Source organism: Protopterus annectens, chromosome 1.part2, assembly GCF_019279795.1.
Source record: "Protopterus annectens isolate FY-2018-M chromosome 1.part2, PAN1.0, whole genome shotgun sequence".
NCBI classification, from domain to species: Eukaryota; Metazoa; Chordata; order Ceratodontiformes; family Protopteridae; genus Protopterus; species Protopterus annectens.
In genome coordinates, this window is record NC_056727.1 from 842,666,568 (window position 1) to 842,679,853 (window position 13,286).

The following is a 13,286-nucleotide window of genomic DNA, read 5'->3' on the forward strand; positions in this document are numbered from 1 at the left end:
CCTCTGCACTATGCTCGGGGAAACATGGAAGACAAATCGTGATTATCTAATAAAATTTTCTATTGACAGTTGCTATGTGACAGGCAGACTATTCTGTTTACAGTGTGTCTATTAACCCAACATGAGAAAAAAAAATACTTGCAATGCAATTCACTTTATTTTAACATAATACAGGAAATAAATCCACTAAGAATGATAAACATGCCTCAACAACGTATAATGTTAGACAGGTGCATCCAACACTTCTCATCTGCAACATAATATCTAATGCAGGAATATTCAATAATGCTCACCTGTAAACCCTTCATTAACCTGAATTGCAGCATCACAAACCACATCTCACTAAAACAAGCATATCACCAATGTGGTGTTTTTATTGACCACCCTCTTCAATCACTTCTAACCAATAAAGAAGTGGGGAAAAAAACAACCTCTCCAAGAGTCCTATTGCCAAACCACCCACAAGGCTTTCTGTTCCCCTACTTCCTATCCTGATCTAACCCCAAGCAGAAGGCCACCCCCATGTAAGCTATCAACTACCATTTCTTTAGATAAAAGTGACATTCGTACATTAAACAAATCTAGTCAAACCTCATTTAAATGTACTCCACCTTACCTAAATCATAGAGGATCCCTGTCATTAAAGTTCCAGTGCTCTAAAACCATTATACCTACTCTTTTTTCAGCCCTAGCCACTGTTATAATTAATAACACCCCCGCTGTCCACTGCCTCAACCATTTCTGGCTTAACAGCATCTTTCCGGGGTAAGCTAAGGATAATGGCCGGCAAAGCAATTACTGTCCATGGAAACCTTTGCTCTAACAACAACAAATCACTTATAAGGCATGACAATGATGTTCCCTTTGGGAAACATCCAAGGACATTCCTCCTAAGTGTATAATAACTATGTCTGGAACTGATATCTTAAACCAACCTTCATACACAACTGACAACTGGTGCCAATGCATCAGTATGATTCCATTCCAGTAAACATCTAACAAATTCATATTAAGTTCCACCAGAGTACTTTCAGGCATCACAGCATTACTCTTTGCCATCCAATACACATATGAATTACCTAAAAGGACCATCTGTCTTATTCATGCAAAACAAAATAAACCTAATTACACAATATTCCCCAGGTAGCTCTTAGTGTAAATAGTTTTTGTTGTTGTTTTTGTTGTTTTGTTTTTTCAAAACTACATCAAACTACCTAACCACTGTTGGATCCCTTGAGAAGAACTTAAAAGACCAACAAATGTCTGTTTCTACCTGCTAGCTCTTGCCACCTCAACAACCAATGTGCAGTGCAGAAGAAACCATCCTTGTTTCTCAGTAACTGTACCTTCCGGCCATTATCCGCCTAAGCCATCTTTGCACTTCTTAACCAAGCCAGCACTGCACCAGGACCATATCAGACCACCTAACAATTCAAATATATAAAATGTCCCTTCATAGAGATGAAATGTTAAAGTTGCCTGCAAAGCAAATTCTTCCTTTGAATGTGAAACCGTATACAAACTCTTCAAAACCAATTGCAATACTTGTCTACAAATAAGAAACTGCTCATCCTTTATCAAACCTTTTAACCTCACCCCAGCTTTTCACCATCTGCAGAATAACCAATTTTTAATCCAACCAACATAACTTGAAAACTTTACTGCTGCTCCTAATGCTGCTAAGTCCAATGTTTAAGTTCTTAACACTTCAACAAACTGCCATCTGTATAGCATGTACCAAGCCAGCAAACTAACTGACCAGTGCCTATCACCTGGCGGCAATTCGGTTAGAAAAATCAAAAATAATACCATAGCAGAACTAAAATTCTCCTAGCAAATGCTGCCAAGGACTGATTTGCCAGTCTGCCATACTTATTCTGGAATTATTGTTGGTTGTACCTCTGCTTCTGGAATGATATCCCAGAACCTGCAAAACTGAAACAGAGATAAACTATCAACTAACAAGTTAAGCTCACTGGGTATATGCTTAGCAATCAAGCACAACTTTATCTTAAGGCAATACAACACCAATTTTTTCAACAAGCCTTATACCATAACAGACCCCAAAACTGAAAGATATTATCAGTAAAATCACCATATTATCTGAATGAAACACCAACTTCTTAATTCCCAAATAATTCTGACACTATTGTTGCTGCAGAAATAGGCATCAGTTCCAGAAATGTAATTTCCTTTCTGACATTCTTAGACTATTGTACAGATTACGTCAAAGAATACCTTTTTTCTTTAAAGTATGCATTTATTCCAAGTCCCCTGCTACATCAGTGTGTAATTACAAATCATCTGATGAAAGCCACATGGTTACCTCATTATATTGTTCCAAAAACTCAAACCAAAAGTTATGATCTTCCTAAACCATTCTGTTAACCTGCACTTTGTGGTACTTCTTCTTTCTCCCATCAATCAGCATATTCATAAGAGACCTTGTACATGCCCTACCTAGCCCTATACAAGCAATGTTCATGAGCCTGGGCAACTCCATTATCTCCCTCACTCTCACCTTAACTGCAACTAGTCACAATTCAGTCTTTCCTTTCAACTTCTCCAACTTGTCCTAGGATAAGCAGAAATATCCTGCTTCTACATCAGCCAGCAAACTCAGGAAAATAAGGGCCTTTGCTTGACCTTCCTGTTTATCCCTGGCCAAAGGCACCTTCATTTCTTTTCACTGTGCTAAGAACTTTTGCAGAACACATGAAATGCATGCTTTACCTTCAACAATCAACAAAGAAATCATCTACATAGTGAACTGGTCTTTACTCCAAACTATCCAACTCCCACATCTTGTGTAGTGCCATTCTAAACTTATTAAAAGTAGCATAGGCTATTGCACAACCCATGGGCACTATTTATCAAAATTAAAATTGCCACTAAAACACATGCCTGACTTGGGCCAATCCTGCTGCCATACTGGAAACAAACAGAAAACGGACTCACAGTTAAGCTTCACCAGTCATGGATCCTGGAAAGATCTGATGGCCCTCATTGCATTATCCAGATGCACAAAGCATCTTCACCACCTTCCTATAAAAGAAAGATAAATAATGACTCACTTGAAACTCCCCCACATTTTGTTTTGGAACCAGCCCCAATGGTGAAATTCTGAAAGTGTTGAATGGTGGTTCATCAAAGGGACCTAAAACCCTATCTGCCTACACCTCCTTATCTAGCATGTCCTGCACTATTATTTCATGACTGTTTACTGACTGCAAATTACTGCAAACCTTAGCAGATTCCCCTACCTTTGATTTAATAGCAACCCTCCCCAAATAAAACATGATACTAGTTCTATTGCTACCGACTTGTCTGAATAACCTTTTAACTTCACTTTTTGAGCCTATATGCTAACAGGAAAAAGAGTTGGCTAGTATGCTTGCCAAACCTTGAAAGGATGGCTTGAAACTACATCTGATTCTAATGCTCGCATTCTGCCCATCTTGTGTGGAAAGCAGCCCATGGCCTCCTTGTCCACTCTCATTTTGCCAATACCAAGCATCACCATGTTCCCCTGCATACAGAACAAGAGTGTTCGAGAGAGTGCAAATCTGCTCACAGGCCATGAACACCTGCCCACATTAAATGCCAAGCATGTTTTAGCCATGTCCCACATGCCACTTTTCCTAACCTGTCTGGGTTTCTTGTCTTGCCAAATATTATTACCAAACAAGTGTCTGCATATCTAAATCCCCACCTCATCTCAGCATCAACAACAGTCAGTTTTCTTAATGGTTAATTAAACCACAGACAACCATTATCCCCCTCAACCTTCTGGGCTTCCATTATTGTCAGGAAATATGCCAACAAAGGAAGTACTTGATCTGTTTCTTTCTCTAATATTGTCATCAGATGTACAATTCCTACTACCCATTTATCCCAGACCCTTGACCTAAATCTACTCGGTTACCTTTTTCCCAATGTATCTAAAGCTGCCACCAAATCCTTTGCGCCCTGGGCCTTCACATCAGCAACCTTTTGGGCTCTATCTGCAGCTAAGAATTGAATAAATCGTTATACTCTTCCCCCACATCTACTCCTTTGCTGCCATGAGGATGTATGACATGATAAACACATCTTGACCACTACCTGTCAATGTCTGTTCATCTTGACCCACATTTTTCTGCTGCTACCTGCTCCAATAAACTGCCCTAAGTGGATGTGCAACACAGTATCCCCACTTCTTAAACCTCTAACTCCCCTACCTGACTCTAGACCTCACCTAACTGACTGCCATCTCTCCCTTCCTGTGCAACTAAACCACCTTCCCTTATCAGCTCCTGCAACCACAATCTGCATTCAAAATCTTTTTATGATGTTTTTTATTAAGTTTTAAATATAAACACATATATTAACATTTCAATTAAAAAATACATAATGTGATAAAAGAAAAAAGGGTAACACATAAGTAATAAACCAATTAAAAAACACACAAAGCAACTATTTACAAAGTTGTCTACTAAAAAAAGAGTATTATAAAAAATTAGAGCAGTTATCATTTGTTCTAAGAATTATCAATCATTGTTTGTTTACTAGTTCTTTTAAACTTTTCCAGACATTGTATGATAAAGTGATTCTTGTAGATCTCGATTTAATGCTGATAAGTTCCAAGTGACAAACTTCAATGGCAATGTTCGTAAATTCTTTGAATCAGGGAGTTGCTTCATTCTTATAGATTCTTGCTATTATTTTTCTCACAATTGATAACATGCTTTACATGATCAGATATTTCACTCTCTTAACACAGTCAGGGATTGGAGTGTTGAAGAGGACTAGTCATTTGGTTAATACAAATTTGTCAGAAAAAAAAGCCTTTAAAAAAGTGTTAACTTTACAATTTGGCCTAAGTATAATACATTCAAAAAACATATAATCTCAGTGAGCTTGTATGTCTAGTTTACATCTCCAACAGCCCATTTTACTTTAGACATTAGTTCTATTCTGTGTGGGATAAAAATACGAATTTCCATGTAAATATTTTCCATTTGAGTGAACAAGTTGCTTGTTTGAATGATGATAACATTTGTTTTCTTTTTTCTTCATCAGTAGGAACTGTGCTATTTATAAGTTTAAAATAAGTCCAGTAACATTTTTTGTTGTATTCTAATTCTTTTTTAATAACTTTATATATCTGTGATAAGAGCCCTTTACCATATATTTTCTGATATATCATATTAGATAATAGTTCAATCAGGTTAGGGATAAAAGTTCTCATTGATAGATTCATAGCTATACGTTCATAGTTGTTTACTAGGATACTGACCACAAGGGACATTTTAAGCCTAGCCATGCATCCCAAATCTCTGACAGGTTCTGATACCCTTAATAAGTGAAAGCATGGACCTGGGAGCTGAACCATTTACAGGTTGCCTGGTGTTCATTAGAGACATAGGTGCTAAACCAGGGATGAATTTCTGGTTTCCCATCTAATTGTCCAAGTTGCACTAGAATTGGGTTAGGGAAGAACTCTGTTTCACATGGATGGGGAGCCTGGTCCATGGATGGGGTAGTCTCTGGGATACATACCTATCTCTCCAACAGGTCCTATTATATAACAGGTAAAGTTTAAGTCTTTAGGACAGATACTTCTGGTGCTGTTTGTTTTGTGGATATGCAGAATGTCCATCAGAGTGGGGTCTGACAATGCCCTGTATGCAAGGCATAGCTCTCCCTTCAAAAGCCTTTAAGAGACAGAATACAGAGATAGGGCCTTGAGGTGGTCTGCATAGGACATTTTACTTATGGCCTGCATTTTCTTAGTAAGGAACCTCGGTGGGTGATCCAGTTAATAGATATGCCTGGTTATGTACATACCAAAGGGAGCATTGTACTCAATTGTAGGTCTGATGAATGCATAATACAGTGGAACAATGACTTCCTTGGACTTAGATACCATACCTTTGTTTATAAGTTGTGCAACATAGGATGATTTCCTCACCACTGTAGACACATGATGATCAAAGGCTAGATTACTATCTATGTATGTCCCTGACTACTGGGTCAGCTCTAAGGGGTGTGCTGTCAATATGATAGTTAGTAGGGATGGATGACTTCCCAAAGGATACTATTATGCATTTCTTGGCATTTAGTTTTAGTCCATGGCTCTGACATCAGTTGTTTCTCTGTTTCAGCCCATCCTGGAGAATATTTGTGTAAGTGTGAGATTCAATGACAGCTCCTAATTTGCAATCATCTGCAAATTTAGTCAGCCAGAGACCACTGACATCGGCCTTGACTTCTGAGAAGTAAATCTAAAAAGGAGCAGTCCAAGACTGATCCCTGAGGGAGTCCACTTGTGACTGGCCTCTTTGTAGAGCTGGACTCCTCAATTCTAACTTCCTGCATCCTGTCTGTGAGCCAGTTGGCTGTCCACTGGGTGACATACGGGTTTGTACCTAACCTCCTGAGTTTGTCAACAATGCCTGAGTGGGGTATTGTGTCAAATGCCTTGGCCAGGTCAAGGTAAGCAGTGTGAATGATTTTGCCCTCATCCATTGCTTTGGTGATCTTCTCAAAGAAGTCCCCCAGGTTGAGTAGGCTTGATCTGCCCTTGACAAAACCAAACTGGGTTGGGGCCTGTGTCTGGAGGTTTACTATATCACTACTGATCATCTACAAGATAATTCCTTCCATAGCTTTACATATAACACTAGTGAGGCTTATGAGTCTGTAGTTTTCAGGGTCTATAGATGGCCCACCTTTGTGCAGAGGGATGACTGTTACCTTTCTCCATTCATGAGGCACAAAGCCTATTTGGATGCTATAGTTAAATAGTAATTCCAGAGACTCTGATAGGTCATGTTTCAAGCTATTTAGAAGGCGTCCTAGGATATTGTCTGGGCCCATTAATGCAGTGTTCTTGGTCTTAGACAGAGCATTAAGGACCTGTTCCCTAGTGATAGTAGGGAGGGTTATATTTGATCATATTTCCTGAGGGAAGGTTGAGGGTGGTTGAGGGGTAAAGCTGGAGCTCAATGTACCAGCCAGGAGGTTTGCTATATCTTCTGGCTCAGTATATGTGGCTCCATTTACAATGAGCTCTGCACACAATTGTGTATTTCCTTTGAGGTTGTGGACATAGCTAAATAATTCTTTGCGGTTGTCCTTGGCCTCAGAGGCCAAACTTACCTCAAATTTGGCTTTGTTAGACTTTATTTGTCCTCAGAGTTTTGTTTAGTTTGATGAGAGTGATTTTATCCTGCTGGGTGCTGCACCTCCTAAGTTTGCCATCATTTTCTTCTGCCTGTTATACAGCTGATTTATTCTGTGATTCCATCAGAGTGGCTTGCTTTTTGAGTTAGTTCTGTACTACTTTCTGGTGGGTACAGCTGCCTCTATGCAGAATTAACATACTTGTACAGGTTTTCTGTGAACAGTTCTGCATAGGCAGAACTGTTCTCAGGGTTTATGGAGTCTTGAAATTTGACAGGCTCTCACTTAATAGCAGGAGGTTAGCCTTAGAATAGTTCCTGAATATTCTAAGTTTAGCTGGAGGTCCAGGTTTTATGTTTACTTCAAAGGAGATCATTTTGTGGTCTGACTTTACCAGGGAAGGCATTACAGTAGGTTATGTGCAGCAGTCTCCCATATTAGTGAGGACCAGATCCAGTATGATTGCACCCCTAGTTGGTATTTTGACTATCTGGTCCAGGCAGTTTGCGTTTGCAAAATCCAGGAATCGCTGTGCATGTACATTTGGTGTCTTATAGGATTCCCAGTTAATAGTGAGGTAATTCAAGTCACCCATGAATATGGTAATGGGTTGGATGGTTAGTGTTTCCAATAAGATTAAATACATGGTATGTGTTTTTTTGGTCATCGAGGGGGACTTATAACTTGCAAGGAAGTGGTATTGGATTTTCCCTATGATGATTTCAACATGGAGCAGCTCGTGTGCAGTGCCCTGTTTGACCAGTCTTGAAGTATATTTACTTTTGAAGTAAATAGAGACATCTCCACCCTTAGTCCCTTCTTGTGAAGTAGCTGGCCTAAATGTGTGGTAGGCATTACAACCTTGCACTGTTGGTGTGCTCCACACAGCTTTAAACTATGTCTCAGTGACCACACAGATGTCAGCACTCTCTAGGGTAAACAGAGCTTCTAGGGAGTGGAGTTTCTTGTTTAGACTCCTAGTATTGAGCAGTAACACCTTTAGATTTTCTTGGTTTTGATTTGCTAGGTCAGAAATCCTTTCAGTTTGGCATTGCCTACAAAGGGCACTATGGGGGAAGACAATGTTTTAGCTAATATTCAAAAGCCTAGAGGGGCGAATTGCACACCATCCCTGGCAAAGTAGCATGGACTGTTGACCATCTCTTTCCATGCTGACAAATATTGCACCCCATTAGAATGACAGCAGAAACTAAACTAATCATTAAAGTCAATCATCTTTTGTTTGTATTGTGGAATCATCCTTGGAGTAGGTAAAATTCTGCTCAATGCTAGGCTCATACCATTCTGAGAGACGCATATTCAAAGAGCTCCATGATGTCTCTCTAATTATAGACTAGGGAGGTATGTCTCAGGTCACTTACTTCCACAGGGATTATGACGAGTCGTATTTGCAACTGTGGTCCAATGACCTGAGTGTATGTGTAATGTGGTAGATCCTAGCCCTTGATAAGCAACTGACTGTAACTTTTTCCTTACTCAGCCATGTGAGAGGGAGATCAGTGTGTCTCATAATGGAGTCTCCAATGACTAGAATGTTGGATTATATGGTGGCTTGCCTTATGGGCTTAGAGGTAGAGACTCCATGATATGTAGCTCTATGTTTTTGATGTAGGTGTTGTTTTGAAATAGTGAATTTGGGACTGCTGAGGGCATTCGATATGTGTACTTCATCTAGGAGGTCATTTTGGTTTAGGAAAGTTACATGTAAGTGTCTCAGCATATGTGAGTCGATATTTCTGCTTTGAATTGTGTGTGATGGGTACAGCGTGTGTACTACTGACAACCTTATTGACATTATGAGTACTTTTATGTGCGAGCTTTTCCTCCAGTGACATTGTGTAAATATATCTCTTACATTCCATATCTGTTTGTTTGAGAATTAACTAGTTGTCTGTAAATATGAGGCAATTTCTACATTGCCTCAGATGTCCACATCCACCAAGCCAGTAACAGAGACAGTAGGAAAGTTCATATCCATGGCAATAGACCCTTTTTTTATTGATTAGACACTTGGAGTGAGAATATCAATCACTGTCAGGAGTATCCAGTTTGCAAATATGTGGACAGTGCTTGTCACTGCAAAAAGTTGCATAATTTAAATTGTTGTCTTCAACTAATTGTCAATAGTTCATTATCCAGGTCAAATCTATTAACTCTATATTAAACAGAATATAAATTCCCTTTAGTCATTAACCAAGACCAGTGTATCTGGTCATTATCTTTAAAGGCATTCATTACAGATAAATTTATAATAGAGATATTATTTTGGGTATAAGCTATTGGAACAATAAAAAAAACATGCTTTATATTTTGGAACTTTTTGTATGAATGTTTTAGATTAGTCAGTATAATATTGATATAATTTGAGTTAATTGAATGATTAAAGTTATTCATAAAGTATTTTTTAACATCCATAACAGATGGTTGTTCAAATTTAAATAATAACTGAAATATTTAGGAGAGTTAGAGTGAATCTGTGAGTTTCCTTGAAAGTCCTTCCATTTAGCAGTATAATAACTATTTGACTAATGAACCACTGTTTTTGATAGCAGATGATGGGAAATATAGGTCTAAATCTGGTAAACCAAGCCCATTAAAAGACCAGTCACTTATATGTTGAGTTAAAGCTATTCTGGGTTTGTTAGAATACCACAGGAACTTTAGTATTAATGAATTAAACTTTTTATAAATCTTTTAGGAGGGGGTAATAAGATTTTTGGTAAGATAATTATTTTGATAATGGAAAGTCTTTCTCCCATAACAAAAATATTTGTTCCAGTTATTTATAAGATTTATTATAGATGATGGACTAATATCGTAATTCATTTCAATTATTTTCTTAGTATTTTCTGCAATAATAATTTATATATAAAAGTTTTCCATTAAAATAAAGAGATGATAGTAACTTGCTGCATTCATTTAATGTCAAAATATCAGTGAACAATTGACTTTTAGAAGTTAGGCTTTTATTTAACTGAATACATTTGATATCTGATTATGTTCTAATTAAATTTGCAAATGGTTCCATAACTATGGTAAACAGCAAAGAAGAAAGTGTGCATCCTTGTTTAGTTCCTTTAAGGATCTTAACTGAATCTAAAATAAATGAACCTATTTTAATGTATGCACAGGAATTAACATAGAGGCGATTAATAAGTTATATGAAATTACTTGAGAAATTGCTTTCTTCTAGTACCAATGAGAGATAATTCCTATTCACTGAATCAAAAGCACTATTAATATCTAGACTTATTATAGTTAATTTGGCATTTGTTCAGTTCGCATAGTCAATTAATGTCTAAATTCTTTTAATATTGTGATAGGTGTTCCTGTTTAAAATAAAACATGTTTGGTATTCAATCAAAGAAGGTAGAATTGTTTTAATCTATTAGCATGAAGTAAACAATTTATAGCCTATGTTTAGTAAAGAAATGGTTCTATAAGAAGAACATTTCACAAGATCTTTATCAGATTTTAAAATTGGAGAAACCAGAGTGCGTTTCCAAGAAGGAGAACTATTTTCTAAGTGTTTAACTACCTTGAAAACTCTGATCAGTGTATTCAAAGTTTCTTTTGGCATTAGCTTATAAAGTTGAGGAATAATGCCATCATTCCTGGGAGCCTTGTTTTGATTTAAATTTTTGATTTGAATATTTCATTCAGATGTTGAAATAGGCATATCAATAAGATTCATTTTGTCTTCAGTCAATTTCTTCTAATATATTTTTTTAAGGATTTTTCCTTTCTTTTTGTGAATTTAGTAAAGTATTATTATTATTAAATGAATAAAAATGCTCTCTAAATTCTTTTAAGATGTCTTCCAAATAAGTAACTTTTTTTTCTTTTTAGGAGAATATATTTCTGTAATATGACTGGATTTATGACGTAATTTCATTATATTAGATAACTTATGCAAATATTTGGGGTTAACTGAATAGTTAATTATTTTGATCCTTTCCAGATTGATCACAGTCTTATGAGTTAGGATTTCTAAATATTTACTACTTAATTTATATATTTCTTCTGTTAGATTTGTATTTGTTTTTTGCTTATCTAGTTTTAATTTATCTAATTGTACTTGCAATTCAATTAGCTCTTGTCTTATTGTTTTCTTTTTTGAGGTATACCAGGAAGGATATAATTCTACTATAAAAAATATGCTCTTAAAGCATCCCATAGATATATCTCAGATATGTCATCAGTACAATTTAAGTCTATAAAACCTTTTATTTCTTTTAGGAAATATTCCTTATTCCTTAAAGTCCTTCAGAATAGTTACTTAGGCAGGTATGTGTTTAAGAGGAATGTTGCTACTGTGTTTTAAAATTAAATCAAATGTAATAACATTACAGTCTGAAAGTGGAAAAGATTTAATCTTAACCTTATCTAAACTGTTTACTTGATGTATAAACTCTGTCAATTCTGGCTTGAGTTCCATGTCTGTGTAAATAGTGGGTAAAGAATAGTAAGTCAGGGTCAGGAAATTTATGTACATTCTTGGTGTGCATTAAATCTGATTTTTTTTTATTCATTAGCAAGAGGTAATATTTTTTTTCTTTTTCTAGTGGTGTTAGAGTTCTCAGCTTCTAAAATACAATTAAAAGTCACCTGCTATTACAATACTACCTTTTGTAATGTGTTCTGGAAGTAGTTTAACAGTTCTAATTACTATACCTGGAAACTAATAAAGATCAATAAGGGTGTACACATTCCTATTAATTTCCAAGGTTACTGAACATAGTAAACCCTTATAATCATTGTAAGTGTTAATTATTTTGGAATAGAATTTCACTATAGTATTGCTACCCCTCTTTTTTCTGGGAATAATTAGAGCGGGATAGGACAGGATATACTTTATTAAGTATATTTATATCAGATTGTAGTAAATGAGTCTCCTTCAAGAATATAATCTGCAAATTACATAGTTTCAAATATTTATTTAGGCTCCCTCTTTTGCAACTATTATTTAAGCCATTGATATTTAAAGAGACACATGAGATAGTTGTGTAATTTCTGATTATCTATATTGTATTTTCATGTATTTTGAATGGCACTTAAGCCTTTGAATTACTTCCCATCTTGAAAATAACTGATAATTTGTATATTCATTATTATATAGACTGCTAAATTTAAATACAGTAAGAGCAACAGTAGACACTCAAAATAACAAGTAGGTCTTATATGATGTAAAAATACCCTTGTAAACCCCACCAAACCCAACATGGAGTCTATAACTCCCTATCTGAATAGCAACACTATCCAAACACTTCTACCCATCAAAACATAAACCAAATTCCTGTCTGATATAGTTATAATTATTTTCCATTTCTAGAGACAGGAATTTATAAAATAATATTTGAAAGATTCACAGTATTAAATGTTAAATTATACAATGTTAATTCATAGTTTTAGTTATAGAGTACTATAACATTTTACTAACTTTTATGTATTGTTTATTGAAAGATGAAACAGAAATATTGAGGTAATACTAATAAACTCTGTAAAATGTTGTTAAAATAGTGAGCCTTATATACCATCATAGTAATAAGCAATTGTTAATTTTCCAACATGGACAGCAAGACTTCAATTTGTTACAAACTCAGTATAAGAATTGGTACTTTAGAATCCATTATATAGTTGATGGGGAACACTTTACAATGCCAAAATCCCAAAAGATCAAATTTCATATGGCCGAGACTAAATGATCGCTCTTTTGGAATCTCGACATTGTGAACAGAGATCTGTATAAAGTACAAAACGGGAGATTTCCCTTTTCCTAACTGTAGTGCAATCTTGGAGTTGGAATATTTAAGTAGTGGGGGTGTGCGAGGGGCAGAGGAGCTTGCCCGCCTGAAATATTGGTGAGAAAGGTTTTTCTTTGTTTTGTTTGGATTTATTTTATGATGTCGAGTTTCTGAAGGTTCGATCATATGGTGCCAGCCATATGAAATTCGATCTTTTGGAAATTCAGCATTATAAAGTGAATCCATTCTGTGATATCCATGTTTTACTGAAATAAGAATTCCCTCTTTTTTGTAGCAAATCCTTTATAGTATCTAATTACAATGACAACTAGCATACCTGTTTAACTGTTAAAA